Source organism: Salvelinus sp. IW2-2015, linkage group LG1, assembly GCF_002910315.2.
Source record: "Salvelinus sp. IW2-2015 linkage group LG1, ASM291031v2, whole genome shotgun sequence".
NCBI classification, from domain to species: Eukaryota; Metazoa; Chordata; class Actinopteri; order Salmoniformes; family Salmonidae; genus Salvelinus; species Salvelinus sp. IW2-2015.
Genome location: NC_036838.1, coordinates 16,232,221 through 16,240,779, shown reverse-complemented (window position 1 = coordinate 16,240,779; position 8,559 = coordinate 16,232,221).

Below are 8,559 nucleotides of genomic sequence, written 5' to 3'. Positions count from 1 at the left end.
ACAGACTCCAACCTCTCCACAATGGCCAAGACCAGAGAGCTGTGTAAGGACATCAGGGATAAAATTGTAGACCTGCACAAGGCTGGGATGGGCTACAGGACAATAGGCAAGCAGCTTGGTGAGAAGGCAACAACTGTTGGCGCAATTATTAGAAAATGGAAGAAGTTCAAGATGACGGTCAATCACCCTCGCGTGGCTCCATGCAAGATCTCACCTCGTGGGGCATCAATGATCATGAGGAAGGTGAGGGATCAGCTCAAAACTACACGGCAGTACCTGGTCAATGACCTGAAGAGAGCTGGGACCACAGTCTCAAAGAAAACCATTAGTAACACACTACGCCGTCATGGATTAAAATCCTGCAGCGCACGCAAGGTCCCCCTGCTCAAGCCAGCGCATGTCCAGGCCCGTCTGAATGTTTGCCAATGACCATCTGGATGATCCAGAGAGGAATGGAGAGAAGGTCATGTGGTCTGATGAGACAAAATAGAGCTTTTTGGTCTAAACTCCACTCGCCATGTTTGGAGGAAGAAGAAGGATGAGTACAACCCCAAGAACACCATCCCAACCGTGAAGCATGGAGTGGAAACATCATTTTTTGGGGATGCTTTTCTGCAAAGGGGACAGGATGACTGCACCGTATTGAGGGAGATGGATGGGGGCCATGTATCACGAATCTTGGCCAACAACCTCCTTCCTCAGTAAGAGCATTGAAGATGGGTCGTGGCTGGGTCTTCCAGCATGACAACGACACGAAGCACACAGCCATGGCAACTAAGGAGTGCTCCGTAAGAAGCATCTCAAGGTCCTGGAGTGCCTAGCCAGTCTCCAGACCTGAACCCAATAGGAATCTTTGGAGGGAGCTGAAAGTCCGTATTGCCCAGCGACAGCCGAAACCTGAAGGATCTGGAGAAGATCTGTAGGGAGGAGTGGGCCAAAATCCTGCTGCAGTGTGTGCAAACCTAGTCAAACTACAGGAAACGTATGATCTCTGTAATTGCAAACAAAGTTTCTGTACCAAATATTAAGTTCTGCTTTTCTGAGTATCAAATACTTATGTCATGCAATAAAATGCAAATTAATTACTTAAAAATCATACAATGTGATTTTCTGGATTTTTGTTTTAGATTCCGTCTCTCATAGTTGAAGTTACCTATGAAAAAATTACAGACCTCTACATGCTTTGTAAGTAGGAAAACCTGCAAAATCGGCAGTGTATCAAATACTTGTTCTCCCCACTGTATATATATATATATATATATTTCAAATAAGGTGACCCCGGAAAGCCAGATGGAGATGGGTAAATTAGACTCGCATTCGATCTTTATATTATTGTAGCATAGGACTATGCTGCAGCAAATGCAGGCCTACCTGTCACAATAGTTTTTTTTTACCATGATTAGATGATAGCTCTACATGCATTGTGAACATACGGAGATGGGCTTTTTGTCCCCACCCTGAGCGTTGATGATTCATCATGCAGAGGCCGTAGAGAAGCCAGATTTAGACATCACCATATAATTTAACAGTTCCATTACAAACCATGCTGTTCATATAAATAATTAATTATATTTTACCGGTTTCTCGCAGTTATTTATCACAGGAAAAGGGAGTGGTTTTAGGTGGTAAATCCCGGTAACCGGTTTCCCACCATTCAACCCTAATGCACACTGCCCAAATTGCAGGCTTCCCAAATGGTCATAGGCCTACAAGCTTGTGGTTTGAAACAATCCACAGCTATTTTTTAAAAGAATGATAATGATAATCGTTTCCTCTGTGATTAAGTCATGCTTTCTGGTGAAGTATTTTGAAGTAATTATGTAATTTTGGCAAATGTATTTCGATTTACTTCCCTATTTGACCCACCACTATGCCATTTCTCTCTTGTTCTTTTGTTTTTCATATCAACTTTCTTTCGTTGTCCAGAAGCCAAAGGCACAATCCTAGTCATATTAGCAACTAGTTCTTGCATCTTTAGATTCCCTCTCTTTCTAAATTTCTAAAAGAGATTTTAATCTCTATCACATGTGGAAGCGCTATCAGGTCCGCTGTGTAGAATGCTGTTTTCCAGCTAATTGCATTTTGGCAAATATTTGAAAATGAAGTTTCATTGTCTGCTTCATTACGAGTTGAATGTTCTGTTAAGATGCATTACCATAATCATAATGGGATTTCTGTCATTCTGAGCACCATTGGGTAAACGCCCTAATGGGTAATGCACCCAATGGAAACCCTGGTATATGTTGATGATGCACGTGAGCGCGCAGTTATTTGTAAAACCAACACAGCAAGATGCCAAATTTTAGACAGCAAAATAAAGAAAATCAATACATCCATATCTGTAATGATGTGTCTGAAAACACAGTGCCCACAGGTAGACGAAACGTTCATATTAGTACAAGCAGACACAGGCACCGCTGCACCCTGTACATTCATTATAAAGCAATGGGGGCTTTGGACCCTGGGCTAATACTGTAAAACAAACAGGCACGCTGCTAGGCTCATAATGACACCCTGTTGAGCTACTAAGGCAAGCAACGGCACGCTGTTGTTTTACAGAGGAAAGACATTATGGGCAGTCACATATTATATCAGTCAAGGATTTCATTTTAACACGATGCCCATAGGTGAGGACGTTAGCTGCATAATTCCAATGGCGATGGATAACAGTGCAATGTGCTATAAGGGCTCAGGGCCAGACGCAGATGCAGACACGGGAGACAGGTGGTTTGAGTGTTTGATATTTATTTGTTCCAAAAGGGGTAGGCAAGAGAATAGTCGTGGACAGGCAAAAGGTCAAAACCAGATCAGAGTCCAGGAAGTACAGAGAGGCTCGAGGTCAAGGCAGGCAGGGCAAGGGTCAAAACCCAGAGAACTAGCAAAAGAGAGAATAGCAAAAGCAGGAGCACGGGAAAAACAAGCTGGTTGACTTGAAACAGACAAGATGAACTGGCACAGAGAGACAGGAAACACAGGGATAAATACACTGGGGAAAATAAGGGACACCTGGAGGGGGTGGAGACAATCACAAGGACAGGTGAAACAGATCAGGGTGTGACAGTGCAGGTAAAAAGCATCCTAGGGAGACTTTTTTGACAATATTATACTAATGTATAATAGATAATACGTTTTTTGTATGAATTGTAAAAAATTGCAAAATCTTCTCTCCCCCCATGGTAAATTGGTAGAATTGCAAAAAATTAACACAACTAAAAATAAAATGTATCTACTGTCAAGGGGGGGCTCCCCAACAAAAGGCTACAACCGGCTCTGACTGCATGTGTGTGTATGGATGTGGGTTCCCCCACCCCCATCAAAATTGCCCATCCCTGACATAGCTAGTCGGCTATTTCCAGATTACCAATCTGATTGTGTGTGTAGGAGTTTGAAAATGCCACAAATCAAGTAATGTTTAGACAAATTTTAAGGTTAAATCACAAAGTATTCAATAACATAATAAATTACAGACCCCAGAGAGATAATTTTTATAAGAAATAGTCCCATCAATACCTCTCTAAAAGAGTCAAGAGCTAGAAATGAACTGTGCCTTTAAACCAGGACCTGTATTTATAAAACATATATGAGTGCTGATCTAGAATCAGTTTTGTGTTTTAGATCACAACGAATAAGATTACATAGACATGGGGGACTCGATCCTAGATCAGTACTCCTACTCTGAGATGCTTTAGAACACTAGGAGTTCTAAAGCTCATAGCAGAGGTCACTAATGAAGTATGTTCCACAGTTTGCAAAACACTTAATTTTCCAACTGGGTAAGGACCATGGATAGTACCAGAATGGATAGAGTAACTGGACATTCCATATTTCTAGGTGTTTCAAACACATTTGGGATTTAATGTCACACACTATAATTCCCAAAACGGTAGCAAATATTACAGTTAGTGATTTTATATCTGCTAGTTTCATGAACGACAATACACAGAATGAGAGGAGTTAAAAACTACAACTACTATTATCAAAACGCTTCCATGTTTGTGCACAAATAGAACCACATTTTCAAGTCTTCATGAAGCGTCTCTTTCAGACCCATATTCCATGCCATGCCTTACAGTCGTAAGTAAAGCGCATCTATCTTCAGTCACCCCAAGAGAAAAAAAGTTGGTTTTAAATAAGTCTATATTTAAATTTTAATACTGAAGTATACTTAAATATAGTACAAATTAATATAATATGCTTCTTATACAAGATGTACTTTTCTAGTATATTTTAAGTATACCATATGTTCACTATTATTACACTTAAACACACTTATTCAAATTGTACTTCAATTTCATACGCTTTAATTGTAATTCATTGAAAATACACAGAGTTGTTTTTAAGTTGAAGCATTGATTTTTGTTATGAAACTCTGCTTGTGAGTGATCACGTTTCAGTGCCAATAATGAGTTTTAAGTACTTTCTGAATTCCCATTCAGAAGAGTGCAGAGGAAGAGAAAGTTGACACTATGTATGTTTCCATTAAGATGATGACAGATTTTTCATTTCAATACTCTAAAGTCTGCATTAAACAAATACTGTATGTGCATTTTCCCACCAGTGGTGTGTTTCCACCTAACGAACTTGTTGCGGATAAAAATCAGCTGTTGCGGATTGTTGCGGATTAAATTTCATCTACAGAATAAACATCTGAAGTTCAATGTGTTTCCATCACATGCTCAACTTTACTGATAGTTTTGTCACAAAAACTGTTGCATTAAATAGCAAATGTGCCTAGTCTGGTTTTAGCATGTGCACTCTAGCCAACAGCTCACAGATGCATTGCAGGTAAACTCTGCGGGTTGGCTAGTTTACATGATGAGATTATTATGGAGGAGAGAATATTTTTATTTGTCAAGTGGCAGTCAAGCATCAATCATCATGTCACCATAATTAGACCCTCGATATTTATTGAAAACGAGCTCAAGATCACTGTGCACTTTCCCCACCCTGTGAAGAAGATCATGGCATATTTCTTCTGTAGCCTAATAAACTGAATGGTTTCCCAAATCATAGTGGGAGGACCACACACCATATCATCACGCGACTCCAAGTTCACTTCAAAATTATGGTTATTATATAAATATTTGCACATAAAGGTGTTTCCACAGCCATTTCTTGCATAATTATTTTACATACTCCAAAAAATCCCACCATGTCGAATGAGCAAATGATCTGTCGGTATTTATAAAATTGTACCGAAACTTCCTGTTTCCAACACAGCTGTCGTGATTTTTATTTATTACGGTTGTTGTTACGAGATGTCTCCAAGCCAATAGATGGCGCCGCTGTTATGTGTATCTGAGTGTGATACTATATAGTACGAGTGAGCCAAGTTAGGCATTACTTACTATGCATTGATGGAGCTGTTTGCATGCAACACAGTGATGTTGAAGTAAAGAATTTCTAATCAACACCAACATCAATAACGTGATATACGAAAGGTATGTCATGACGTTGGCCTAGGGGTAGGTTTATGACAGTCATAAATACCTCTTTCCCCCCTTTTTCTTCTCCCTACTATAACTGATGTGACATAAGAAAACCCCTTGGTTAACATAGAGATTCTGGGAACATCAGAAGTGGGGGGAAATGAACTATATTCTGGCAATCCGACCAACTGAACATATGCGGTGGTACTTAAGGTATAATATGTCAGTTCGGTTGCCCTCTGACACATTCTCATCAATGATAGAATGACAAACTCTACTGTGGAAAGTCTAAACGTCAGAGGTATCGGATTCACATGGAATTGTTGTTTAATTCAAATGTTTGAATATGAAATTATTTGTGAAGAGATTAAATGTAATTTTAGCTTCCAAATGAGAGATTTGGATTTTCATAAATTTGGGCTTCTGCTCAACTAGGGGCCCGCCCCTGTGAAGAGACATGGGTTATAAACTTTTCAGACACACCCCTCTCCCTCCACTATAAAAGCCATTGACAAAAATATAACTTCCTGTTCCGGACACTAGGATGACGATCCGATGTCAGAATGGTTCAGATAATAACTACAGAACTAAGCCAACATCAGCATGGACTTTGGTTGTAAATGGTATGAACTTTGAACTCGTATTCACTACAGAAGTGATACCTCCTAGCCGTTGAGTTAGCAACAGCCGCTACAAACGCAGGTTAGGAAGGACAGTCAGAGTATCCYGTCTACTACACACGACGCTACTCCAACGAATCCAGTGACCACCAGAGACATTCTTCAAAGGACAGAGGACTCGGGTTGGCGATACGGTCTTCCATCTACCACCAACCTACTGAAGCGCAGCTCAGAGTAAATATTTATTGCATTTTCCTTCTTCAAATGGGCGGTAATATAGAATGCATAAGATACTGTATTTACGATGGTACAGCTTCGCCTATGTTCCAGTCTCCCGCTCTTTCACTAAAATCCCGCCCCTTTTCTTTGTGTAACAAGCTGTCATATCTATTCCGCCCGCTAGGGACGTTTTTCTGTATGACGTAATTTGTGATCAAGTTATGATTTCATTGTGTATGTGTGATTAGTGTGATTAGTTAGGTATTTAGTAAATAAATAATTAAACCCAATTTTGTATTGCTGATTCAACTTGTTAGCCAGGATTCTTGCAGATAACAAGGATTTACCACTTTCAGATGAGACTGAATAAAATGACGATTAATGTGACTGCTATTACTAAATCTTTAAGAGTTTATTCGAAAGATAACATCTCTATAACAGCTCTATAAATATTATTTTGTGGTGTCCCTCTCTAGTTAATTACATTCACATGATTAGTTCAATCAGGTAATATTAATTACGGAGAAATTATTTTATAGAATAGCATGTCATAGCAATTAATCTGGCACAGCTAAAGACACGACAGGTACAAGTAGAATGTTTTGTCAACAAAGTCAATGTGAAACATCAGAGCAGTACATTGCAAATCTGAGGAAGCTAGCAGACACGTGAATTTGGCGCATTACGAGTGGAACTAGACAGGCTTATGACAGGAACTAAAGATATAGAGAACCGAACCTCACACTGAACAAAGCCATTGACGTGTCGTTCAAGTGAACGAGCACAAATGCAAATCAGGAAAATTGTTGGAGGTGAACCAAAGACTGTACATTATACCTCCCGTGAGCTACGTTCAGAATCAAAACACCAAACATATGGTCGTAAACAGACAGCGTTTACAGGGGATAAGAACAAACAGAATGCCAAACGACTTACCCTGTCATTACTGTGATTCAGTACATGCCAAAGCCAAATACCCAGCATATGGTTTCACCTGTAAAGAATGTGGCAAACAAAACCATTTTGCCAGAGGTGTAAACAAGCACAACACAAAGCTCAACTCAATCTATTAGAGGAAGATAATAAGTCAGATGACCAAACAACAGATACAATGTGGTACATCTCACAGGTTAATTATGTGGAAGACAAGGCAAAAAATATTAAATAATTAACCTTAAGCTAGCTAGACTCAGTGATGAGCCATTGACATATGACCCCAGCCACACAATTAAATGTCAACTAGACACAGGATCAACAGTGAATGTCAATGTCAAGCTATGGGGACCTACAGCGAGTCTTGCAAGTTGGAAATCCAATTCTACTACACAGTGAAGCTACACTCAAGCACACTGATAAAGCCAACAGGAGAATGCAATCTCAAAGCAGATCATGATGGAAAAAAAATTCATATCAAATTTCAGGTCATGGAGACATCCCAGCTTGTGAAAGACTCAGCCTACTACATGTGAACCACAGCCATGTGTTACATCACGTTGACACCCCAAGCACCACATCCACGGAGGTCATCATGACAACTGAGGAGATCATCTACAAGTACAAGGACATGTTGGATGGGCTTGGCTGCCTTCCTGGAGAGCTACACTTAGATGTAGACAATGCAGTCCGGCCTGTGCAGCAGCTAATGAGACGGATACCTATTCCACTGAAGGAAAGGATCACAATGGTCATACATTCAGTGGACAATGCAGAAAGTCACAGAGCCAATTCCGTCGATCAGCAACATGACTGTCATTTAAAAACATGATAAACTACGAATATGCATGGACCCCAATTCATTCAACAAAACCTTACTGAGATCGCACTTCCAGATGACCACAATAGAAGAGATTATACCAGAGATATGCAACGCAAAGGTATTCTAAGTACTCAATGCCAAAGATGGATATTGGCAAGTAAAACTTGATGAAGTGAGCAGCTATCGAACAACTCTCTGGACACCTGTAGGCAGGTATAGATGGCTGAGAATGCCATTTGGAATCAAGCCAGCAACTGAAGAATACCAGCGCAGAAAGTGTGAAGCACTACAGGGACTAAAAGGAGTGGATGTGATCACAGACTACATTCTACTCTATGGATGTGGTGACACACACGAAGCGGCGATGGCAGATCATGACAGAAACCTTACAGCTCTCCTGCAGAGAGCAAGAGATGACAACCTGAAACGGAAACAAAAATAAACTCCGGTTAAAGCTACCTAGTGTGACGTATATGGGTCATCTTCTCACCACAGAGGGCCTTCGCCCTGACCCAGAGAAAATAACAGCCATTCA